We start from the raw sequence: 26783 nt of genomic DNA, 5'->3' as shown, positions 1-26783 counted from the left end.
ATTAAGGGGAAAACTGTTCCCCAAACCCTCCCAAAAGGGAAAAAAAAGGACAGAAAGGAGAGGTAACATCCCTCACACAAGCACACAGTGCTCCCCCAGCTAGTCCCTGGAAGAAACACAAGATGACTTGATGACCCTTAACTTGATGATTCATTGAGATTTGTGATTTTTGATGAGAAATGCCTCCAGGGCAAAGTGAAGAGGGCTAGTGGCCAGGTGAAAGCAGAGCTCTTGGAAATGATGACTGTAATTGGTGGAGCTCATTATGATTTCCCCCATGTGAACCCCAGTGCATCCAGGGCTTTGCTTTCCACCCCTTACTCCTATAGCTATGTGCCTATATGGAGATTTCCATTCTCTTTTCCAGTTATTCCTCCTTTTGGAAAGCAGGAAGGGAACTTGAAAATGCAAAATCTTCTCTTTCCTGAAACTACATACCAAAAAAAAGAACAACCTAAAAAATGATGTCTCTTTGCCTTTTGCCACCATGGAGTAATGCTGTATGCTCAATCCATTGCACACTCAACTCATGTTGAGTATCCGATGTTGGGTTGACCAACCCAGTTGGCTCCTATGTTGAGTTGACTGACCCCATGGCAATTGAACACACAGAAATGAGGAAAGTAGATTCAAACCCTTGCTTGATTTGAGCTAGGGAGAGAACCCTGATGTTGCACACCCCAAATGGACATTCCTGAAACCAGGGGCAGGCTGAGATATGCTCCCCTCAACCTCTCCTGAAGTTGCTGTTCTTTCTGCAAATGCATACCTATTTAGGGGGGAGGGAGGGGGGTGGAACAGAGTTTTTTTGGAGGTAACTTCAGGCCCCATGGCAACGGGCAAAGAAGAGAGACACTGGGACAGGACAAATTTGCAGAGGAACTTTTGGCTGGTCTCCAAGGTAGACATGATGACCAAGAGCAACCAAAGAAGCAGGTCTTTGCTCAAAAATGCCTCTTTTCTTATTATTTGGTTGCAGATGGAGGGTGACTTCAAAAAGCAAGCCAATAAACTTGTTAAAATAAATAAATAAACAAGCAAGCAAACAACAAGCCAACCAACCTAAAAAAAAAAAAAAAAAAAAAAAGCAACCCACCACCATCCTGGGTCCTCTCTGAGGCTCTGAGCTCTGTAATGAGCAAATTCACAAAGCCACTTGGCGAAATCTCCCCAGAGCTTCCAAAGGTGCATTTCTCCCTGCAAAACAAGGCACAGCTCATTTTTGTCAGAGATGATATCTCTCAAAGGCTTTGCCTGGTCGCTCTGCCTGTCATTGAGCTGTGCTGGCTTTTCATCTGGAGAGGTGCCCCATGCAAAGTCCTCTGATATTGCCAAGGGATCTACCAGTAAGTAGTGATAGAGTTGCTTCTGCAGTGCAACGCTGACCCACGGGAAGAAATGTTCTCACCCAGGGCACAAGAGCAGAGGTGGGTTTGGAGTCTTCAGATCAGTCCCCACAGTCATTCAGTGGTAGATCTGCAATATTCTAGTCTTCTCCATGAGGCTTTGGGCTTTATAGGAACCACAGGGCACCAAGAGCACAAGTGGCCATGCCCATGTGGAAAGCTGAGTGTCAACCATCCTTATTGTTTTGAATGAATTTTTTTTTTAAAAAAAGCAATGTGTAATTACTTATCACACACTTTGCATTAGTATGGTGCCACACGAGTAGTTTATTAGGAGAGCACACCCAAAATGCTGTGCATTGGGAAGGCAGAGTGGGGTCCTTGCATGACAAACATCTTAAAGAAGGCTATTGTATTTATGGGATTAAAACCCTAGAATCAGAGAATCTCCTGAGTTGGACAGGACACATGAGGATCATTGAGTCTATGTCCTGAAATGATGTTTTATCTTTCTTTCCTCTACCAAAATTATCTGCTCCTTGCAGCTTAGAATCTGTGGGGTCAGATGTTAAAATTCGGTGTGTGGCTCAAGCATCCCCATCCTCAAGAGGCAGTGCAAAAGCCCCTGGGGGAAATGGCCTCACAAGGAATAGTTGCAGCCTGGAGAAAAGCAAAGAGTTCAGCATTCTGCCAGTCCAGACATCTTGGTGGGAGGCTAAAAAAATAGAACACACACCCAGAGATGGATATTTTGGGGGAAAACCCTGCTTGGCATCTATTGTTCATGCTAGGAGCAAGCCTACCTTTAGCAGGCGGCAATTCTTTACAGGGTGCGGGCTTTTTGGCTGAATATATTCCCAGAAGGTGGCAGTCCGGAGCCCAATTTAATTGCTGAATATAATCTAACCTGCTCACTAAATCAAGCCGTTCTTTGAGGCTTTACAGGAGTTTATTTGTTTGGAGAACAGGACTTATAGCCAAATATAAAAAGGGATAAAAATGAGAGACAGCTGTTGCTGATAGCGGTATATTTATCTCAGAGAAACAAATGCACTTGGGTGCCGTAAATATCCGGGGAAGTGGCTGGCGCCCACGGGAAGTGCCGGACGGGTGCCTTGTGTGGGAGCCCCCAGCCATGAATCTTGGGATAACAGTGCAAAGCTGTCAGCACTTTCCTGCAGCCCCAAAGATTTATTGGCAGTGAGGTGCTTCTTCTAAGCACAGGGAAGGTTCAAAAGCTGCTATACTATGCATTAATCCTTATTTTTTTTAACATCTTCACCACCACCCCCAATGATTTTAAGTGAGTGAGCTCTTTGCTATAGTCATCCAGATGACAAAAGGAGAAATGGGAGGATGCACAGAGCAACACCCAACCCTACCAACACCTTGCAGACCAGCTCAGGCAAATGGTCACATCTTGGGCGATCAGTGAATTTTCAGGGAGCCAACGGGGGCAGGAGGAGTAATTGCAGCCCCCTCAGAGGGCATCACGTGGAGCAGAGAATTTTTGAGCAATAAAGTCAATAAATGCTCTTTTCATTTCCAGAAGGGGCAGTACTTTAGGTTTTGGCAGCAACCTGAGATCAAAGTATCCTAAATTTCCTTATGAAATAAAAAATATTTCAGCTACCACTGAAACATTGCCATTGAATTGGAAATGTATTTCCCGAAGAGATTGTGTCTACCTAAAAGAGTCACAGCTCAGAAAGATTTATAGGCTACTTTTTGCCAGCCATATATTAACTCCTCCTTCAAATTAAAATAATTACAATGAGTTGAGAAGTCATCTTTTCACAGTGGCCGCTGATACTTCAAGATGTTTAAAAAAATCTGAGTATCACCAACAGTCGTCTGCCATCCTGGAGGAGAAGAAGAAATAATCCCGGATCTGCACGATTAGCAGAACTGCTATAAAACTGTATTAGAAGTAGCACCAAATGTGAAAAAAATATGCTGTTGGACTCCACGTTACCATTTTCTGTGGATAACATCAATATTAGCTTTGCAAGATACAACTGTTGTTTCCAAACCAATGGAAAGTAGGAATCATTTTTTTTCCAGCTAATTCAACAGCTTCTCCCCTGAAGCATGTGATTCATAAGTGAGGATTCAAAGTGGAAAACCATAAAGCCAGGTTTTCATGCATTTCCCTTTCTCTTCCCGAAGTTGCAAAATTATTCAAGGCACTTGAGTGTGTTGTTCCAGCCACAGAAAGGTATTTCGGTGTATTAGTGGAAGATTACCTTTCTAAAAGATGTTTTTTTTAAACTGGGGGTTCGCAATCATGGAGTGTTAGTCATGCTCTGCAAGGGGCTGCAAGTTTTTTATGCCATTGTCTTCACAGAGGGGTTATGCATGCTGATGTTTATGATATATGCATTCATTATACGCATATAAATAAGTTAAAACGCAGAAATACGGTTGACAGGAAGGGAGAGGAACCTCCAGAGAACTATCCATCTTGCTCTGAAGTATGAGCGAGGACAGGTTCACCCTTTGCGGGTGACAGCATCCCTCTGCTTGCCTGTAAAGTGAATCGAGAGCGACTCTCCTCCCCCCGAACACCGAATTTCTTTCTCCTGTCTGAACCTCCCCCTGCTGCCCATTTTCAGTGTCAAAATTCACCTATCTCCCTGAAAGCAAAAGTTTTCAGCTGCAGATGAACACTATGTTTTCACAAGCTGTTAAAGTAACCCCCTACTGCCACCCTGAGCTCACTAAAAACACACCTGATGCTATTAAATGGTCAAAAATGGGGAACAAACACATTTTTCAAGATATTCCCCATTCTCAGTTGATTCTCATGATTCCTCTCTACCAAGTGGGCTTCCATGATGTCTCATTACAGATATGCGCCAGAAATACCACTAGGCCAGCAAATATATATATGTATACATATAAAAAATATATTTAAAATACTTGGTAGCCAAATTTCCTTTACTCTGTTCCAGGAGAGTTTTTGCACCAGTAACAGACAAGACACCAGTTCCCTAAATGCTGACCTTTGAAATACTCCTGACATCCCATTATTGAGTTGTTTCCCAATGCAAAAAAAAAAATGACAAACCAAGCCTGGGCTTCCGCTGTTGCCATGGTCTAAAGAAGGTTGGGATTTGGTATTTCTTCATGATAAACCCCTTTTCTTCTCCTAGAAAAGTTAATGACTGATACGTAAGTACCAGTAAAAGCAAGAGGGACACGCTGCACTGCTGGGGATGCCAAAAAACATTTGCCGAAAACCAACTCACTTCCCCACAGGATGGGAAATCTCTCCCCTGGTGGGGGAAAGAGCGTTCTGCATTTGCAAATCGCCCCCAGCTCCAGCTGCATGGAAAGGAGTAGGTGTGGGAGGGGGGAGCTGCTGTGGTGCATTTCTGATGAGAACAACAATTACCGCTAAATATTTCTCTTCTCTCCGAAGATACCCATCCCCGCTGCCGACTAAAATGCTCCAGGGATATCTCTGCAACATAAACACAAGAATAAAACCTGCAAGAGCCAGTCAGAGCTTTAGTAGACAAGGTTAATGTACCTTGAACAGCAGCATTAAACAACTTTGTTCTTTTTTTAAGTGGAGAGCTGAGATACCTACACACGTTTTAAAGTGTTACTTTTATAGAGGGAGACCATTAAAGCACCTTCCAAAAAAAGCTGGCACACGAAAACATCAAAGAGGCTTCTTCAAAGTAACATGAAAATACTTGAATTTTGGGCAATACAGCCCCTAGCCCGGCAAAAGTTCCCAAAAGAGCAGATTGTGAGTTTTTTTTTGAGGGCAAATTGAAAACCTTTGAAGTGAAACATAGCTGATGATCCTAAAAATGTGCAAACTTCCTCTTGCCGGACACGAATTGTCCGGTAAAAGGTTCTGATTACTTGGAGAGTATTAACAAAAATAGGGAGCGGATTAATTTTCTAACAGTTCTTCGCTGCAAGCAATTAACTGTGAATAATTTATGATCAAAATCTTGCCCAATGCTTTCAAAACTTGCCTTGCACACTTCATTTTTGACTGCAACCTGCTAATCCCATGACAGAGGAACTGCTGTGCAGCCACGTTTCCAGCACCCAAACACCAAATTTTGATCCCACACCAGTCCCAAAATTGGAAGGTTTCACCCCAAAGTCCCAGCCAGGTTCAGACCTTGTCACAGAGCTTTTTGGGGGACAAAGTTAATCCTGTTCAGCAGAAGTTTAACTGTCAGCGACATTTTTCCATTCTGCAGTCCATCACCAGTTTCTCAGCTGGTGCAAACATTGCAAAGTGTGGATGCACCAGCACTGGTGCAAAAGCCAACCCTGATGCTCCAAAGATCCTGGCAAAGATCTGACCACAAACTACGCAGTTGAGAGCAGATAACAGGCAATGGCTTTTTATGACCATTGCTGCAGCCCATAAACATCCTATGAGTGACAGTACAGTTTGTAATAACACCTTTTTGGGGTGTCCATGCTTGCAGTTTTCACACAAATTTCACAACACCTCTGTGAATTATTACAATGGGTAAATGCCAGTGGAAACCCGCTTTTTGGTCATATTGCAGGAATTGGATTAAAACAGCCCACCTACCCTGACTTCAGAAATGTGGGTGGCGAGACATGCACAGGAACCAAAGCAAAGATATCCCTGCTTGTGGAAAGCACCAAAAGCAGAGTAATGCTATGGCACACCTATAAAACCCTTTCCTCACTTAAATCTGCCTTGTTTCTTACTAAATTCTGCTAACACGCTTGTAAATTTTCCCTTTGGGAGAGGGAAAGAAATCCCTTTGGAGCCGGCTGTTTTCTTCTTTCCCATATGGCAGATAAATCAGAGCTCCCAACTCGCTGAGTTTCTGCTTCGCATCCCTATCCTGCAGCTCTCCGTCTTCTCCCCATCTTGCCTCCCCCATGGAAATGGGCGTGGATTTTTACTATTATTTTTTTTTTTGTAACGGTATAATTCCCAATGAGAAATGCCTCTCCAGACCACAAGACACAATGAGGTTTTCCTTGACAAAAAGAAATTCCAGGCTTTCTGGCATCAGCAGAGTGCTGTCCATGTCCTAGAGCCAACACATTGCAGCTTCTGCTACTGAAACTGAACCCAGACATCAATGATTGTGATGTGAGCCACTAGATTAATGGCCCCAATTTAAATATCTTTCATTTGCCCATTTGAAAGCTTTTTTTCCCCATATTTCCAGCCTTCATGACAAAAGAGCACTTTGAGACATGACATGATGATTTATACAGTCTCCAGCTAACTAGGGAGTTACAAATAGTTTTGAGCTCCTTTAAGCATGTTCGATATTTAATACAGTCTCTTCTCCATTTACTCTAAATGGTAGACCCCAAAATACGTGAGATGGAAGTAAAAGCCTGGTTTGAACTCAACCCAATAAATGAAATGTGTACAAAACAAGACTGCAAAGTGTTTAGGGTGTGAAATGTGCCAGTTTTTTTTTTGTTTGTTTGTTTGTTTTTTTTGTACAGTGAAAAAAGGCACAACCTGGCCTCAAATCTGCTTCTCCAGGGATGTGCAGGCTTCAGGAGGAAAGCAGAAAAGGGGTTGTGCCTGGAAAACATGGGGGCCAAGGGGAAACACCGTCTCAGAAGGTGGCTTTGGGGTAGATAATTTCTATCATTAACTGCTGAGAGCAACATCAGCCTTCTGCTCCAGAATGTATTGAAGCATGCGCCCAGCATCATGTCTTTCCATACCCTCAGTTGGCTATGTCTGCATGCCCTCGCCACAGTCTGATGTATATATTGGATCTGGCCTCCTTGCTGGAGGCCAGGCTGTGTTCTCTATGGGCATGTGCTCATGTTTTTCATAGCCTTGGCTTCCTCCAGAGGAGCAACCCAATGTCCCCAAAGCACACTGTAGGGCACTGAGCCCTATAAGCACCAGGCAGCTCACATCAAAATACTCATTGCAAAGACAGCATCAAGGCATGGAGCATTGTCCCCAAAATAAGTCCATGTGGTAACCCCTAGCCCTCATGAATGAACCAGAGAAGCATTTTCAAGGTCAACCCAACCTGCACCTTTAATAGAAATGGGGTAAACCCACATCCGATCTGGAACTATGAGAAATTCAGCCACTTCATCACACACTTAATGCCGGTTTTTTTGGCCAAAGGGAAGGTGACTGGTGAAAACTGGGGCTAAAAGGGCAGTCCAGGGAAAATAATCCTGCCATTATTGGCTGCCATTTATTAAAAGTGCTGTCAGAGTAGGCAAAACTCAAAGAAAAGAAGCCAAAGGTCTTGCACTGTGCTCTGCCATGCAGCAGACCAAGTAAAGCTTCACTCTGAGCTGGAAGAACAAAAATAGCTTTGGGGTTTTCCCCTGAGATGCTCCCACTCTAATCTTCACTGATTTAGGAAGAGATAAAGCGTCTTTCCAGGATATTTACACAAATCAAAAGTAGCATCTCCGTTTTCAGTCTGTTTTGTTAACGACCAAAGATTTCTCTTTGCTCTGTTAGGAGGAAAGTTGCAGCCAACAAGATTTATTTTCTTTGTCACCCTCTGGGTGCCTACAGTTTTGGCACAGAGCAAACACATTTGTCACTCTGTCAAGCCCTAATTTTAGTGATTGGGGCTGACTAAAGAACTGTGAGACCCTTGGTTTCATGTACATCTTATTTTAAGCTCTGTGTTCAAGTTATTTTTAACTGGTGACCATTTCTACATATCCAACTGATCTGCCAATATTTTGCAGTGATAACAGCCCATATTTTGGGTATTTTTACATAGAAATCTGTGTTTTGCTCTAGGATAGCCATGGCTTTATGGCTTTTAACAATGTGTTCTCAATACTTGAGCTTTAAAGCAAGATTCCCTGCACTGCCTGATTTCTAAAATAAATAAATAAATAACAGAAAACTCAGCAAAAATATATAATTCCCCTCTAAATGCTCATTGAAGAAGGGAAGAGGCCACATAATTACAGGGGTACCAGAAAAGAGCAGAAATCCCCCAGATAAAGCCCTGCTGAGGTCACAACTCACCATGTTCCTGTCAATTAATATATATCATTGCCCAATTAATATAAAATGAAGCCACTTTACCGTTTGGGGGGTGCTCAGGGAGCTGCTGTCCTTCAGGTGTTCTCCCCCAGCCCCAAAAGCAAGACTTCTGGGTATGGGTCACGACCTGGGAAAGTAAATGGTGAAATATTGAATACTGAAAGAAAACAATTAAATGAAAAGATTAAATATTAAGCAGAGGATGAAGCTTTCTGTGCTAGGTCCTTTGGTATCATCAGTGAAGCCACTGTGGTCATCGCCGATAGGCAAGTCTGCTCTTACAGCATGTTTTTTGCAGGATGGGGCAGAATGTAGAACCAAGGAAAACACAGGTGGGAACAACCCCTTTGGAAAGCTTTCCCCCCTGGGAAAGATGGGCCAGTGACTGAGCTAGATCTGACCCCAGGGACATGCCCAGGCAGCTCTGGACATCTCCAAGGAAGGCAAAAATAAAACAGAGTTTTAAAGGGCGAACCAAGATGTGTCTGGAAAATGAAGACGTGCCAGTATATCCACAAAGGAATATCCGTCCTGTCCCCTGCTGCTCCTCAGTGGTGGCAAATCCCTGGCACGGGATCTCACAGCGGGTTAGCAGTACGATCTGGGTCTGAAATGGAGAAAATAGGGGAAAAGCTGTGAAGCTGCTGCTGCTGTTGGCCATGCCCCTGTTTTGCACTGGCTGTCACCATCCCTGGGGTTAATTATAATCATTGCTTGAGTGTAAATATGCCTTTTACACTCCAGCTCAGACAGCGTGAATTAGGAAAAAAAATAATTCACAAACAAGGAGAGCTGGATCAAGAGGTTACTTAATAAGCAAAAGTCCATACAAATGTTAGAGATGATGCTGCATCTCCCAAGGATTTGGTCTTTAAGGAGGCTGAGATTGGGATTTCTAGGCCCATCCAACCAGATCAAGCGGCAAAATTTCTCTGCCTAAATGGGATTTAGCTGCCTAACCCACTTAAGCATGTCTGCAAATTACTGTATTTTTCAGTTCAGCTTTAATTATCTCACTAAATGCCTTCACAGATCTCCCTCTCTGCAGTGCTTCCCATGTCAAAAAAAAAAAAATAGAAAAGAAGAAGGAAAAAAATAAAAAGGAAAAAAATAAAAAAAAGGAAAAGAAACAAGAAAAAAAGAAAAGGGACATGGACATGGACAGGGACAGGGAAAAGGAATGGGAAAGGGAAAAACAACAACACAGGAGATGGTCTGTAAGGGCAACTTAAAATTTGGCAAATCGGTGCTAGTCCTTGGCAAGACCAGAGACTCACCAAAATCACGAAAAAGATATGTGTTGCCTAAAACCATCTGCATATCAGACAAAAGTAAAAAGTGAAGTTGGACTGAGTAATGACTGGCATGGACACGAATGCCTTTTGCATGTTTTCTGAAAAAATAAAAAATAAAAAAATGAGCAAAGTAAGTGCCATTCCTGGAAACCCAGACAACACCAAGGCCTCCAACAGATACTGGAAGCAAGTGGGTTATTTCAAGGCAAAACCAGGCAGTAGGAGACAAAACTCCTCAGATCTCTGAGATATATACACAGATATACATCACCTCTAGATATTACCTCTATCTTAGGTGATAAATATCACCTAAGATCTCCAATATATGTCTGATATATCTACCTTGATATAAGTCACCTCTAGGGAGCTCCTCAGATGTCCAATATATGTCTGATATATACATCTACGATATATACCACGGGTCTGGAGATCCTAAAATGTCCAATATATCTCTGATACATCTCCCAATATGTATCGTATACATCACCAATAGAGAGCTCCTCAAATCTCCAATGTATGTCAAATACATCTACCGTGCTATATATAACACCTCTACAAAGCTCCTCAAATCTCCATTAAACATCTACATCCCTTGATACACACCACCTCTGGAAAGCTCCTCAGATCTTCAATACATCTGTCTACCTCGATATATGTTACCCGGTACAGAGCTCCTCAGATCACCAACATATGTCTAGTATCCCTTGATCTACCACTGCTCAGATCTTGAATGTACATCTGATACATGCGCCTTGAAACACATCACCTCTAGAGAGCTCCTCAGGCCTCCAGTATACATCTGATATACGCACTGGATGTGTATCACCTGGTGGAGCGCTCCTCAGATCCCCAGGATCCACCCACTAGATCTACCGTGCCACACACCACCACTGGAGAGCTCCTCCAGTCTGCAACACATGCCTGCGGTACGCATCTTCAACACGTCACTGGCAGAAAGCCTCACCTCGCCTGCTGGAAGAATCACGACAGCCATTCCCTCTGGTTGTAATTCTACCCCGAGTCCCCTGTAATAACAGCACTCATGTTTTCATGCCTTCACACACTATATCCACAATTGCAGCCAAGGGTACAGAAGAGGAGGGGCCATGGAGAAGGTCCCACAGAAAGTGCCGTTCCTGGAAAACTCTGCGACATTGAGGCCTCCACATGTTGGAAGCAAGTGGGTGATTTCAAGGCAAAACATTGCAGAAACAGCCCAACAGTGATAATGCAAAATAGCTGTTTGTACAGTGTGTTTCAGTATCACCCATGTGATTTCTCCACCCAACCTTCCAAAATACCATCTGACTTCCCAACACTATTGTTTGAGCACACATTTCTGCTTCTGCTCTTGCTGCAAAACCTTCTTCTTCCATCCAGACATTGGACCCAAAACCTCCAAACATGGAAACCTTGGTGAAGGAGCAGAAAGGACAAGAAGCCTCTTGACTCCTCAGGCACGTGTAAGTCCTGCCAAAATGTTTAGAGACTTAATCTGGGCTATGCTAAACACTCAGATGGGTCTTGAGTTCCCATACTCGCCAACTGCAACAGCAACTTAAATATCATTAAGGATATTTACGATCAGGAATAAAAAACCAATGGGCTCGTGCCTTGGAAAAGCATGCAAGGGCTGACGCCAAATACCTGTCAAGGACCCAGGACTTGATCTGCTTTGGATTTGTCCTGACAATGTTACAGAAACTTTGTATTTTGCAGCAATCTGTCACCCCTGTAGAGTCTTTTCTCCTCCCACGGGAGAGACTTTTGTCATCTGGGCTTGCTGCAGAAACAAAACATGAGAACTGGAAGAAAAGGTGCAGATAAATAGGGCTTTGCTAGTGCTAAAATAGCTTTGGCAGGCTCTGCAGTCCCAAGCGATGCAGATTTTCTTCTTTGGAGATGATCAGGGCTGAGATCTCGGACGCTGCATGTACCTGCACTGACAGGACATAAACACAGCATTTGTGTGGTTTCTGCACAAAAGATGCAATTTTTGTCCCTGTCATGAAGAGCGCAAATAGCCAACCCCACCAGCAACATTTCCCCAAACACCCTTGCAAAGGGAGATAAGTCTTTTTCAGCCAGCACACACTTTTAGCAACTTCAAAAGGCATCCTTTGAAGTTTAGCAGAGGCCTTTGAAGTTCTCCTGATGCGGAAGGAACGGAGGGGATGCCTCTCCAAGATGTTCCACTGTAGGCAACACAAGCTGGTGAGACACACAGTGTCGTGGGTACCCACTGTCACGTGCAGCATCTGTAGGAGGGTTACAAATGAGACACCTGTCGATGGCAATAACAACTGCATCATGTCATGGCATGGACTGCATCAACAGCAATCCCCAAAACACCCTAAATCCCCATCTTCCCGACCTGAATGACACACAACAGCAGAGATGGGATCCCAGATCAGGTACCAGCATCCCACGACCTCAGCCCGTGCCCAGGCTGCAAACAAATGGTACTCTAGAGCATCTCTGTTAATAAACATCTAAATAAGGGTAAGGAAATGCTAATTAAGATGTTATTTAGTTAGAAAAAAAATATTCCAGGATTTTTGCAAAAAAACTAGGGTTTTTAAGCTCTGACAGAAGATGTTTTCTGGCAAGTTGCCTTGCTTCCAGTGTGAGCAGATCACAATGCTTCTAATGTCAGCAGGTCGGTGCTGTTTAATTGTGGCTATTGGTTTTTAACAAATTTAATACCAGCTCCTTTGAGTGAAAATAACAAAGAGTGAAGTCCCCCTAATAATGCTTTGCTGAATTATTTTTATTACCCACTCTACACTTAGGAGTCTGCTGCAAGTTGTGCCGGCCCCAAACTCTACATCCGTGGTGAAAACCAGAGAAACCCTGTACATGAGCAGAACAGTATAAAAGCTCAATTTTCAGGTTTACTCTTTTAGGAGCTCCAGCCTTACCCAAGGGGTGATCATGGCTCCCCAAGCACAGTGATGCAGCTCCAACAGCCAGTGCAGTCTGGAATGAGGAGCATTGCAAAAAAAACTTTGATTTGTGGTGTTTTTTTTTGTGTGTTTTTTTTTTTTTTTTCTCCCAGCTATGCAATTTCTATTCTAACTTCAGCAGCCTCTGAACATGGTTCAGAGCTGCAAGGTAGGGATGCTTGAAGGCACAAAGAGCAATATGGCATTTTCATCTTTCCACCTCCCCTGATCCACAGGCTAAACCTGATGATGCCTAACCTCTTTCATTGCTCAGATGGTAAAGAGAGCAAAAAGATTTAAAACATGCTAATATGCATGTGGTATTTCTGCACTTCCACAAGTGAAGCCATGGCACCCAGCATCAAGGTGAGACGTACCCAGGATATGAGCCAGTTGAGTTCACCAGCAGAGCCCAGCCCCTCTATAGGTGATTTGCATCATCCAAGGGGGGGGCACGTATGGAAGTACTGGAGACCACCCCCGGTGCACATGTGTGCACATCTGGGCATGGGGAACAAAAGCGTCACACCGATAAATAATGGAAAGTCAAAGTGCCCCACAGAAGTGGCACCATACTGTTCAGCCTCAGGCGAGATGGAGGAAAATTCGGTGCCCATGAGGTCTGGAACAGTGGGATTAATAACACATCAATTTTAATGCAGTTTTTTTTTTTTTTTTTTGTTCCCCCCCCCTCCCCCCCCCGGCGTCCCCCCCCCCCCCCCTTTTTTTTTCTGCTTCACAAACAGCAAAGTGAATGTTTGAGCATCTCTGCAGGGGGTTAATGAGGACTCTGATTAGTTATTCAGATTTGCCGATGCTGCCTCCATCCATCCTCAGACAGGGAATAGCAGGAAAGGGTTTGCAGAAAAGCTCTTAAAGACGACCTGCGTGGCTTTCACAGCCTGACTGTCTGCAGGTCTGGGGGAATTCATGCTGCAGGACTTCTCAAAAACCCTAGTGCCAGCTTTAGGGCAGAAAAGCACATTGGGAAGGTGCACAGATCATTTGTGGGAGAATCAGAAAAACTCCTGTGATATAATACATTAGGCAATGCTGATTCCTACAAAGACTTGAGGGAAAATATTTGGCTTTTTCTTTTTTTCTTTTTCACAAGAAAAAGAAATTCTTGAGTGCTTTTAATCAAATTTTGTACAATTATAGTGCCACATGAGAAAAAGAGCCACATGAGAAAAAAGTGGAGGCATGGAAAGACGGAAGGAAGGAAGGCAAGCAGACAGACACTGTCCCAAGAGCTGCCACCAGACTGCAAAAATGCAGCATCTTCCAGTGTAGCAATATTTTACACAATCTCACATAATAAAATGCTAATAAAGTGCTTTATTTCCTTGCACAAAAGCAAGTAGCTCACCTCTTCGTTTCTTGGCACAGAAATTCATTAAAAAGATTGAGCTCGCTCACCACTGAGGATTTGGGGGGGGAGGGGGGTTATTTTCAGATTTACACTTTTGTCATTTACCTGCATCAAAAAAAGGAACCTGAGCAAGTAGATAGCAGGTACCTGTAACGATGCTGCAGAAAGGTTTGAAGGAGGGAGCTGGAGTGGCATTTTGTAGCACTGAAAAGGGGCTTTGCCAAGCAAGCTGGGCACTATTCTAGTATTCACAGGTGTGGTCAATATGCAATATTTTAGGGCTAGACACAGTGGTGACAATACTCTCAATGGTGAATTTGTCCCAACAATGAACACTTTATTTGTAGTCCAGTGGAGAGACCAAGCTGGTTCTTGCTTTGATAGAAAGCATCACTCAGCTTAGTGCTCAATGTTTTTTGGGGGGTAAGCTTCTAGGTATCCGTATCACTCCCCATGATGCCCACCAGTTCAGCTGGGATGTCAAAAAGAAAAACAAACTGGAGTCAAGCAGTTGGTTCTGCAAATGCCAGGCAATGTGCTGGGGTTCTCCAAACCAACAAGGCTCTTTTCCCTGGGATCACCTCCATATGCTTTGTTTCTGTTTTAAATGGCATGCTAATTGTTCTGAATTAAGAGCTCCAGCTGGAGGAGCAAACAAGCAATTTGCAACCTTGAAGATAACACCCAACTCGTCTCAAGTGATTTAAGTTTTGGGGGGAAATCATGCCCTTCTAGTTGTGGAGTGTGAATGCTGACCAAAGAAATTGTCTGAACGCATGCACTTGGGCTAAAATTACATTGCTGACATAATTAATGCACCCATTTAACAGAAGTGGATATTAGCACCCAGCCACAGGAGGAGGTGGGATGGTAAGAAAAGGAAGAAATCACTGCATTTGGCTTTACTTTAGTGAAAACAGAGATATGAGCTGCCCTTTTCACTGCTGAGCAATTCTAGCAACTACAGGGAGGGCTCATGAGTGTTCCCCCTCCCCCCCCCGCTTTTTTTTAAATTTCATTTACATTTTGTTCCACAGTATGCATGCTCTCAAAACAAGATATCTTTGAAGCTTTATCTCTTTGCCATTTTTTTTTCATTTACTGCTAGATACAGGAGGTGAGAAAGAAAGACTGCAATCATTATTTGTTTATAACTCCAGATATTCAACATTGAAGGAAGTGTGTTTTGTTTTGTTCTTAATTTAAATCATCTTTTTCAGCAAAAACAATGACTGTTTAAAATTATTTCTAGTATCTGCCATGGTGTGGGATTTAAGAAGCAAATTCTATCCCAACCTCCCTGTCCTGCCATGTCTTGTTTCAAGAGGAGCAAACGCTGCAAGTCGTGAAAAAGACTACAGAAATGCTATTTCTCTGAAGTGAATTGCTGAGGAAATGCAAGAAAAGAAATCCATGATTGTGACTGGGTGTCTGCCACCAGACTGAGGGGAAACTCCTCTTGCTACCCCAGCCAAGGCTGAGTTGGGAGTCAATGTCCATCCACTCCCAACAGCTTTCCGATGGCTGTGACCCATCAGAGGACCAGCATAGTGGCCAGAGTCATGGTCCAATGAGGTCTTCTGAAGATGGGGGCAAGTCTCCTCATTTCTCTGTTTCGCAGGTAACTAAGGGTTTAATTGCACCACAAAGAAGAGAAGCGAAGGTAATCTTCGGTATGGATATTAAAACATTGGTGCAACTCTTGAGAAATCCCTCTGCAAGGATGGAAGGCACCTCCAAAATGCAGCCCCAACACCCAAGGCTATGGGCAACACTTCTGGGACTCAGGCAGTCTTGAAATCCCAGGGCCAAGCCATGATACCTGTTGGCCTCCCATCTCACATACAGTGTACCAGGAAAAGTGATAAAGCATTTTGGCACACTTACTGGGAATGGCAGCCCTCGATAAAAGACCAAAACTCAAGTGAGGCAGCCTGACACTGCGCTATTCCCTATGCACTCTGTTACACAGATTAATCCTTCTTGATGGAGAATTACAATTAGGGCTCCATCTTAAGGAGATATCAGCAATCAGATATCTTATCAAATGCCAGCTCAATTATTCAAATAATCCCTGGCTCTAGATTTGGGGGCTGTTTAGGGAAAGTGGTCCGATTAATGTGCTGACGCTTCCCCATCACGTCCGACATTCTCAACTTCATGTCTGATTACAGAATTTGCATTCAATTTAATTTTTCCATCTGGAGTAAATGAATAATCCGAGTACCTACCCCATCCTTAATTACATTTGTTAAATTAAAAACTGGGATGTGAGAAATTTAAATGCATGTAGCTTTGCGGCCAGACAAACTGCACATTCAACCTGCCATCTCCTGCTCCAATTTCTTTCCCTTTCCCTCAGCCATGCATCAAAGAAATTACAACTAGAAAACAAAAATTCTTTATAAATGATGAAACAATAGATGATCTTTTGACATTTCCAGCGCTGTTTGCAGGGGAATGAGATAAAATGTAATAAATTCATATACTTCTGTGTGTTTCTTGGCTCCAGCAGCTAAAATTTCCATCTCTTTATGCAGGAGTCCTGGGGAGCAGAAATCCTTGATAATGCCAAACAATTCGACACTTTATTTTCTCTTTACTCCACACCACGCAAAACACAGGCTTCAAGCTGCCAGCTGCTGGGAGTGAAGCCAGATGCCACATCCCTTTTCCATATGGAAACAGAAATCACCCCGTCTGGGGGTGTTTGTGATTGCAGCACTCTATGACCCTGGGGCTGCTACCAGCACCCAACGAAACCGCCCCTCAACAACAAAAAATAATAATATTGCAATGTTGCAGTTATAAATCCTTGCCCCCAGTCCAGTTCAGACCAGACCCTGGTATCACCTGCTCTGGACATTAGCAGAGAAGATTTGGCCTGACCCACCAAATTTCCTAATTTTTAAATGAAAAGGTAAACATGGGGGTGGAAATAGAACCATCAAATTTGATGTTTTTTTTTTTTTTTTTTTTTTTTAAAAACAGTTTTGCAGAAGCTTGATAAATTCTCATTCTTTTGGAGAAATGCAACCTGATGAAAATTGAAGTGTTGGAATTAATAGGTAGACTCAAGGGGATGGTGAGAAAAGTGTCCAGCCTGATAAAAAGAACACTTAAACACAAAGATAAAGCATTTACAACTTTGGCTGTGTTAGGAGCAATAGTCCACACATCACGTGATGGGAAATGTCAGATAAATATATTTGGATGTTGATTTCTGCTAGATGCCAGTGACAATAAGTATGTTCAGGGAAGTCCATTCTTAGCACTCCCAATGAGTATTTGAATAAAATAACTTGTCTACGAGCAAGTAACTGTGCAATGGTATGATCCCCTGGTTTGGGGCTTGCAAGACTGTTAATAAAACACGGCTAAAAATATTCAGGAAAGCCATGCTCGGGTAAAGCGAGACAGGTGAGAGCAGAGCCAAAAATAGCTCTTCCCTTTGCTCCCAGCATGCTCTCAGCTAAGGTAATACTTCTGCACTTCAGGGAAGCTGGATTTGACTCACCCTCAAAAAAAATCCCCTTGGAGGGGGTGTAGCTGGTTGACCTTGGCCCAACCCCGGTGGCAGGATTTGGCCATTGGAGAAATCCCCTTCACAAGTGGGTGGCTCCGATGCTGTATCGTGGGCGCTGAGGTTCATCTTCCTTTCTTCTGCTTTGTTTTGAGTTAACAGTTATGGTGCCGGAGGAGAAAACATCATGTTTTAGCAATGAGGTCCCCAGTGAGTCTGTTTAAAAATTAATTAGTGCCATGCAATGTATTAGCTATGAATAATAATTCTAGCTTTGTACCTATTTCACTGCCTTCCACACCACCAGTACTCCAGCTTTTATACGGTCCTTCCAGCCAACTGGGCCCTAATACTGACGGTACCAAGGAAATTGTTGTCCTGTCTTCTGAAAATACCCCATCCAACACCAAACATTTGCCCTGTGTGTTTTCTGTGGTGCTTTTAAATAAATAAAGGTTGTGGTTGCTAAGCTGGCTGCAAAGTAGGCACCGCTCACAGGTACAGGTTCACATCATACCAAAACTGCAGCTGCCCAAGGGCAGGAGCCTGGCCAGACACCCATGGCTCTCATGCAAGGTGGGTGTTGTATGGAGGACACGATGGGTCCTGGTTTTGTCCAGGATCTAGGACGGAGGTCCTCTGAGCATGGAGATGCCTCCATGGCTGGAGATCCCCCAACCCTGATCAGGGAGAACCTTCAAGGATGGAGATCCCACCACTGCCACCAACCCCATGTATGGAGATCGTCCAAGGATGGACATCTTCTGCCTTTGAGGATGGAGATCTGCCAACTCCAAGGACAAAGCAACTCTAGCAACCTCAGGGAAGAAGATCCCCATAACCAGAAGACGAAGGTCCCCCAACTCTGAAGGTAAAGATCCCTCAGCTCCAAGCATGGAGCACCACAAAAACCAAGGATAAAGACCCTCCTCACCCCAATGAGAGAAGTATACCTAGCTCCTAGGATGGCAACTCCCTCGTCCCCCCAACTACAAAAGTGGAGATCCTCAAAACCCAAGGATGTGGGGCCTCCCAGCCCTGAGGATGAAGACCCCCCAAGCTACAAAGATGGAGACCCTCCCTAATGTGTGAATGCAGACCTTCCAAGGAGAGGTTCCGTGTCCACGAGGATGAAGATCTCACCAAAACCTAAGGATGGAGACCTCTTTCCCTGATCCAAAGAAGGGAGATCACCCCATCACCCTGCAGGCCAGCTGGCCCCCTCCACTGCCCTGCTAGCCACAGGAATGCCGAGCAAACCACCAGCCCATGCTTTTGGGCAGTGAAGCCCCATGCAAACAAGGCGATGGATGCTGAGAAGCCTCAGCACATCAGCCGCCTTCAGGTGGATAGCGAAGCCGATGGGAATCTGTAGGGACATCTGGAATATATTCATTTTATGGCATGTTTCATATCACGGACAGGTACTTTGAAGCTGTAAGTAGTAGCAGGGCGGCACATCCCCCTGGGTGGGCTGTGGTTTGTGCTTTCAGCCCGAGCTGCCCCGGAGTGACGTAGGGGCTGGGGACACAGAGCTGACGTTTTCCAAACACAGCTTTGTGTCTCTGGGGCAAATCCAGAAGCAACTTAAAAACCAAAAGGAAAAAAGGGAAAACAACAACAAAAAAAAGGGGGGGGAGGGGGAATGAAGGAACCAACCTCCATGTCTTTAAGTGATGTTGATCCCCACATCAGGCCATTAACAGTCCCATCACAAACTGTAAACGACTCAGATAAATTTAATGGCTTAGCAGCTGCGACAAAACACCCTTCTGAAGATTCATTTGTTTTGTGGAAAAGAAATTAGTTAGGAATTTAAAATCCTTCCAGCTTCTTGATGCAGACGCCTGCCAAAGCCCACATGTTGGTGCTTACATGGCCCCAGGGCTGCAGCCAGCCCCTGAAGGAACAGGCCTCTGCTAGCATCCCAAAGCAGGGGACATGGACGTGTGCCCATTAGCACGCCGCTAATGAGGCTGCACCTCTCCTGTTCGCCCCCAGCAACTGTATTAAAAGCCTCGGACAATGAAGAGTCCTTAAAACAGTAAGGTTTGACTCAAACACCCCATGAAGAAGGAAACCCAACACTAGAGAACAGCAGCGACCGAGCTGCAAAAACCACGGGGCTGGTAACATGGGGTGGCCTGGGGCAGAGCAGGAAGGTGGCTTTGTCCCCTGGAGCGGTGAGCCGCGGTGATTCACCACGTGCAGCGCAAAGCCTTGACTTCCCTGCTGGCTCCCCACGGGGAATGACAAACCCCAAACCTCCCCAGTTCCCTTGACAGTCCCGGTCAGGGAAACACTGGGGCCAAGCTATGCTTTCCAGCCTGCAAGCGAATGCCCTTTCACCCATGTCGACACATGAAAATAATGTGTTAAACCACTTCTAAGAGCTCTCAGCATTCAGAGGCTTCCCCAGCACCCGCTACTGTCACCTCCCCATCCACGTCCCTTTTCACTCATGCAAGATTGAGGTTTTTCGCCTTCAGCCACATTCATACTTTATTGCACAGGCAGCACCATCTCGAAACTCCTTTTAGTCGAAGTTCAGAGCTATAAAAGATGCAAAATGCCCCTGAATTATTCACACAGTGTTTCAGTAGAAGCTGGTAAGGGCACCAACGTGGGATAAAGCAAAGGATCTGGGGATGGAGCCATGGACCTGTGTTGTCTCCTTGTCTCCATTTGGGTGGAAAAACCCTTCCTGAATATGCTGGGGGGAAGGAAGTGGAGGAGAGGGTTAAATAAAAGGGTATCTGCAGTCCAGAAAAGGCTGGAGAGTGAGGAAACACAAGGAGCACCTATTTTTTGGATCCAACATAATCCAGATGTTTTGGATGTTATCCCCTCCCCCAACCCTCCCCAAATAATTAGCTGTTTGTTATTTTTCCCCATTGCATTTTTTTTTTTTTTAAGTATGAGATGGTTGCTGTTCTGGGAGGCTGGGAGATCTGCAACATTTCTGGCCCTCAGCAAGCTGCTGAGCAGTAGTGCTGCATTTGCCCTTTGGCGATGCTGAAGCCTTCTCAAACTTTACAAGACTGCAGGACCAAAATTAAAACATGGCACAGGAGGAGAAAATGCAAACCAAGAAACCCCATTCTGGGAAGAAGGGATAGAAGCAGACAAAAAAAATGGGAAAATTTGAATAAGAAACTCGGAAACGACTTTGCACTTCAAATACACAAGGTTTTCAAAAATGAAAAACCCTGAAAGGTTTTTTTCCTTCCATGTTTACCTCTATTTTGCTTCTTTCCATTTCACTGAACAACCAGGTGCTCCCAAGCTGGGATTTCCACCCAGCCTTCAGCTCCTACTGGGGGCAAAACCCCAACAACTCCATGCAGAAAAATCCCACAAAAGTAGGACACTAAGCCCTGCTAGATCCAAACTCAGCTTGATGCTCACTAATTACCCAGTAATAGTATTTATATGCTGCTGGCACGCTCAGAAATGCGGCTCCTAATAACTGAGGTCTGCATCAATATTAATGTCCTGGCTTGACTCTCAATACCCGGGGACTGGTGGAAGACAAAGAAACATCACAGCAAAGTGAAGTGGGGAGATGAAAAAAGAATGTATTTTTTCCATGTTTGGCAGGAAGGGAGTGCTTGAGATCAAATGATGGGATCCCCATAGGTGAGGATTAGCAACGACAGCAAGTATAAATTATAGGTTCCCACCAATCTTCCAGTGGCAGATCTTTTTTTTGTCATCTGTAATCCCTTCCCCAAACTTTTATTTCCCCATAGGCAGGAGTGGGCTGGAAAAACTCCTCTTCTTATGGGAATGAATTTGTAAAGTTTGGGGCTGATCAATCTCCTGTTACCTGAGTCACTCCAATATAAGCAGCAGTAAAAGCAAAACTCAGCCTGCTTTTTGTTGCACATGCAAAACCCCAAGTTTTGGGTTGGCTCAGCAAGAAACAAGTCTTGAAATGAGCTTTCAGGAAGCACTTCTTTTTGGTGACACTTCAATTCTTACAAAAAGCACAATATCCCCAGTTCTTCACAAATGCTATATGCACACCATTATTTTCAGAAATGTGGCTATGCAGGGCAGGGCACAAGTTGCAAACGTGCCTTGACACAATCTGTAATTCTATTAAAAAGCTCTTTTCTTCATAATTTCTATGCAGACACTTGGCACACCAGGAACATTTAGGCAGAGTTTAAACGGAGTTAATAAACTATTAATAGCCTGCAGTAAGTCTCTGATAGATTTGAGCTGCATGTGCTATGTGCACCTCAGTGCAAGTTGTTATTACCGACGTCTGCAGTCAGTGCACACCAAAAAAAAATCACAGAAATCTTCCATTAAAAATCTAGTTCCAGGAAACCTGGCATTTCTCATGGTAAAATGCATATTTTCAGGATTTTTTTCATCAGAATTAAATCTGGCAATTTGAGCATAAGCGCTGATGCGGCGTTTACCCTGCAGAGTGTTTGGTGTGGTGTTAACCCACGCTGTTGACCTGTTAATCGGTGTTGATCCGCATTTGTTAGTTATTAGTATTCAAAGAAAATGAGTGGAAGCTATAAAGTTCACAGTTAGCAGTGTAACACTCCAGAAACTTCATGTTAGGATGTTCCCAGATCATCATCATGCTGTACTTTTATTTCCATAGAAGTTGAGAATTGCTCTATTTTTAATCAAATTCCAAATAAGAAAAAGGCAAATTCTTGAAAATTCTTGAAAATTGATTATCTGCTTCCCACATGCCTAGAGTAACAAAGCATGGTTGTGAGCAACTTCTGGATGTAGATTTCTTTGTGCATTTATTAAACAGCAGCAATTCGTAACGCACTGACCCTTCTGAGGAGAGCTGATCCCGTGTCAGTGGCTATGCTACACAGAAGCATGACTCAAACCAACTGCCCAAAGACTGCCATAAAAATCAAATACTGCTATAAAGTGACTTCAGATATTAAACGAAATCCCCCCAAAGAGACTATTTATCACCTCGTTTGGCAATTTAGGCTGGAAACAGCACTCTGCAGTTGTAGCCTTGGCCATCAATTCTGGTCAAACTTGAGAGGATCTTTTCAAAAAAAGCCACTGAGGGACCCAGTGGAGCTGGAAATTTTCCCAAAGCTGAAATATCCTCTCTGTTCAATATTTCCTTGTCCTAACTTGTGGAAAGAAGAGGAGCTGTCTGCTTCCAAAGTTTTGTTGTTGTTGTTGTTGTTCTATTGGAAGAGGAGCTGTCTAGGAGAAGGAGTTGGTGGGCAAAAATGAGACTGTCAGGGAAAAGCATGGATTTCCCTTCACTTAAGAGACATCAAGCGGCACCACTAGAAATTCCAAAAACAGTGCCCCAAAAGCATTTTTCTGGGTTTCTTTGTTGGGGTGATGGAAGAACCATGAGAAGAAGCAAAACCTTCTTCCAACATCTCTGGCTGCAGACACATGGTGCTCATCACCTTTTTGCATTCAGAAATGCCCTTTCTCTAACCAACACCACATCAACCCACAATATGACTCCTCCTTGTCACTGCCACACTAAAGGGAGCACTCTGCCCCAACCCCTCCATTGGCACCTGGGAAAACACCCAAATCACCATGATCTGGCAGCCAAAAGGGCCAACCACACCCTGGGGTGCCTCAGGCACGGCGTTGCTAGCTGGCACCAAGGGAAGGGACTGTCCGGCTGTGCTCTGCCTGGTGAGGCCTCACCTCAGGCACTGTGTGCAGGTTTGGCACCACAGTAAGAAAAGGACATAAAACTACTAGAGTGTGCCCAAAGGAGGGCTAAAAAGATGGTGAAGGGTCTGGAGGGGAAGACGTGTGAGGAGTGGCTGAGGTCCCTTGGTTTGTTCAGCCCAGAGCAGAGCAAGCCGAGGGGAGGCCCCATGGCGGCCTGCAGCTCCCTCACAAGGGGAGCAGAGGGGCAGGCGCTGAGCTCTGCTCTCTGGGGACAGTGACAGGACCTGAGGGGATGGCATGGAGCTGGGACAGGGGAGGGTCAGGGTGGGGGTTAGGGAAAGGTTCTGCACCCAAAGGTGGTCAGGCACTGGGACAGGCTCCCCAGGGTCACAGAATCGAGCCTGTCAGAGTTCAAGAGGCATTTGAACAACGCTCTCAGACATAGGGCCTGTGTTTTGGGTGGTTCTATATGGAGCCAGGAGATGGACTTGAAGACCCTTGTGAGTCCCCTCTGACTCGGGATATTCCACAATTCTGTGATTCTATGATCTACAAATCCCTCCCAGCCATGCAGGACTCCTGATATCAGCTTTGCCTCAAACCTCCAGATGCACCTGCCCCAAAATAGGACCTAACAAAACAAAACAAAACAAAACAAAACAAAAAAAATCACCAACAATCACAACTGAATTGGAAATGCAGCCAACTAATTAATTGCATACCCATGGAAGCCAACCCGCTGCCTGGTGCACTTTCCGTATGGCCACCCGCACTGGACACAGCTTGTTTTTCGACTCTGGTGTTTGTCCCCATTTTATTTACCTTGAAATGGGAGCTGCAGGCTCTTGGATAAATAAGAGCAAAAGCGATTTGAGGTTCACTGTAGCTTTTCTACTCTCCGTTGAGATATTATTGGCTAATCTCCTACACAGCTGCTCCCAGCTGAATAGATGCAGCCCACCTCCAATGCCGGCGGGCGATGGTATTTGGCCACCAACCAACATGGGAATAAATACAAGCGTTATTTCGTGATTTTTTTTTTTTTCAGTTGACTTATTTCAGCGTATTTTTTTCACTCAGAGGAATATGCGGTGATATATCCAATATTGCACCTAGGTAGAAAAAAACTCTCTGCTTTTTTTTCCCTGTCAAAGGGGGCAAGTCGAAAGATGTCCCATGGAAGAGCCCCCACTGCCACCCCAGGACATCAAACGCTGTCCCCATCCATCTGCAGAGCAAGTTCCTCCAGGGGGAAAAGGCAAAATCTCAGGGCAAGATTGCAAATCCCAAAGGCAAAATTTCAATGAATAAATCCCTATGATGCCATTTGATTCATTCCAATGTGTCGCTAGCTTAGCATGGGAAAAGCTTTTTTTTTTTTTTTTTTGTTTTTGTTTTTTGTTTTTTTTTTGTTTGTGGGGGGGGGGGTGTCCAAAATGGCAAATAGTGGGGCTGGGATTATTTAAGAGCAAAACTAGGGTGAAACATTGTATTTTTCCCCATCTGGCATCCTCTAAAGGCATAAAGAGCATCAACAGCAATAAATGTTCCTTTCTCCAAAGCATGAGTTCAGAATGGAGAAAAATGTTAAGTTCTAAAATGCCTCGATGAAATTTAATTTTTGTTTGAATCAACAGCTTCACTCCGTGCCATTTTAATGCTATTTTAAGTTGAAATGTCAATTTGAAACTAACATTTTAAAATGTCAAAACATTTCATGTCTGCAGACAGATCTGATAGTTTTTGCTTCCATGTGTCCAAACAGAAATCGCTTTTGGAATTTTACCCTGAAAAAATGAAAAATCAATATTTTGACTTCTTGGAATGAAAACAAAGTTAAAACATAATATTTCCTGCAGGATGCAAACAATATTTTCTGACAAGCTGTAATCACCAAAAACTAATCTGAACCAAATGTTTGCTACCATGGTCTGTTACAGATATGCGGGAAGAGACGAGAAACGGGGGTTTTGTTATTATAGTCTTTCTGAACCCTTTTTTTTCCCAGCTATTTCCACATTTCCAGTGCCTCTCTCTCCTATTACAACCCAACAGGGACCTAGCAGAAGGTGGGTGCAGGAAGCCACCAGGCACGGCTATTTTCAGTGCACTGCATTTTGTTGAAGGGACTTAATAGTAGGGAAAACCCAGGAAAAATAATATTACCTTTGTGAGATTTATGGTTCATCTTGCAACACTGGACTGCCCTCCCATTGGCACCAGTTTAGGGGATTTGGGGGAAGACAGCAGCAGGAGCTGCAGGGGACATGTACACAGGGGGGCTATCCTATATAAAAGCCACTTTCCAGTGATCTCAACTTTAATACTCCTTGCCAAAAAAAAAAAAAAAAAAAAAAAAAAAAAAGCAAAGAAAAGCAATCCAGGCTGCTTATCTCAATAAATAAGTAAATAAATAATATCAGTTTTACTGTTTTTTCCCATTCACTGGAAAAATGCAGCACTGCAAAATGGGATGAAAGCTGGCAGTTTTAGAGTTTTTGGGCTACCAAGCAAGTTGTTTGGCCCAAAGCTCACAGCTCTGCTCTCCTCGACCACCTCCCTGGCTTGACAGCATTGTCCCCAAATTTCTCCTCCTTGCTTTTTCCCTCCATGGCACCAAGCCCCGCATGGGGAATAGCGCAATTATCTCGTCTCGCCACATTTTTCCAGCCCTGCCTGAGGTTTAATTAAAGCCAAGCGCAAAAACACAGAGGAGAAGCGCTTCGTGTAGATATCGCCCTGCCACATGTGAGGGAAAAAAAAAAAAAGGAAAAGAAAAGGGGAAATAAAACCTTTATCACAGACTTTTTAATTTACCAAACCTTCCAGCTCAGTTGGATATTGCTGCTTTATCATATTTCCTTAAAGAAATGCACATATATATATATATAGGGCTTGCATGCACACATGAGGACAAATGCGTATATATATATATGCATGCTATGATACATATGCTCCCTCTCTATATAAAAATATATATATGAGCATACCCTAATCCTATGTAATCTCCTTGAATTACACCTAAAACACCCTTCTTGCAGGTGACCTTTTCACAAAAGGCTGTTTCTATGCCAACAGCATTGTTTGATTCAGTTGAGAGAAAAATACAGCATGAAACTGCCTTTAATTTGCTTAATTCAACGTCGTGGATTGCATGATAGAAACCTCCCATCTCAGGAAAAAAAAAAATAATAATATTAAAAATTAATTAATATGGATACGGTTCAAAAATTAGCAGAAGAACATGGAATACTCAGCCACAGACCACAAGATTTTTTTTTATTATATATTTTTTTTTAGCCAAATCTTGTGGTTTTAAGCTTCTTCTCAGCTTAAAAAATTCTTTTTTGTCTCCTTTTCCATCTCCCCCCACCTGCGGACCTTTGTTCCTACAGAAATGGCCATGCAAAACTCCAAATATGCAGAATTCTGAAAATCCCCTCTTTTCCATTTTCACTGCCCACAGGGATTTTTGGGGAATCTCTGACTCCTGTTGCTTTTGCAACACAGACAACTCAACTAGGTGACCCTATGACCCTAACTACAGCACATCTTTTCATCAAAAAAGGAAAGAAAGAAAAGAAAGAAAGAAAAGAAAGAAAGAAAGAAAGAAAGAAAGAAAGAAAGAAAGAAAGAAA

At 43.8% G+C, this 26783-nt stretch overlaps 1 protein-coding gene across 3 annotated transcripts in view; it reads right to left on the bottom strand.

The window, feature by feature from the left end:
• The window catches only part of PKNOX2 (PBX/knotted 1 homeobox 2), an 86024-nt gene that overhangs the window by 27910 nt on the left and 31331 nt on the right, over window positions 1-26783 (bottom strand). Inside the window, exons 3-4 of one of the 3 annotated variants that reach the window (XM_035346335.1) lie at window positions 8407-8491; window positions 1097-1197 (exon numbers count right to left, since the gene is read on the bottom strand). The gene's annotated coding sequence lies outside the window, so the exon portion shown is untranslated. Of the gene's footprint in view, window positions 1-1096; window positions 1198-8406; window positions 8492-12273; window positions 12299-26783 lie in introns of those variants that run through there. The other 2 variants (XM_035346334.1, XM_035346333.1) reach the window with 2 other exon arrangements.

Source organism: Oxyura jamaicensis, chromosome 24, assembly GCF_011077185.1.
Source record: "Oxyura jamaicensis isolate SHBP4307 breed ruddy duck chromosome 24, BPBGC_Ojam_1.0, whole genome shotgun sequence".
In the NCBI taxonomy this organism is placed as follows: domain Eukaryota; kingdom Metazoa; phylum Chordata; class Aves; order Anseriformes; family Anatidae; genus Oxyura; species Oxyura jamaicensis.
The sequence above is the reverse complement of the archived record's forward strand: the minus strand, read 5'-3'. Positions and strand labels throughout refer to the sequence as shown.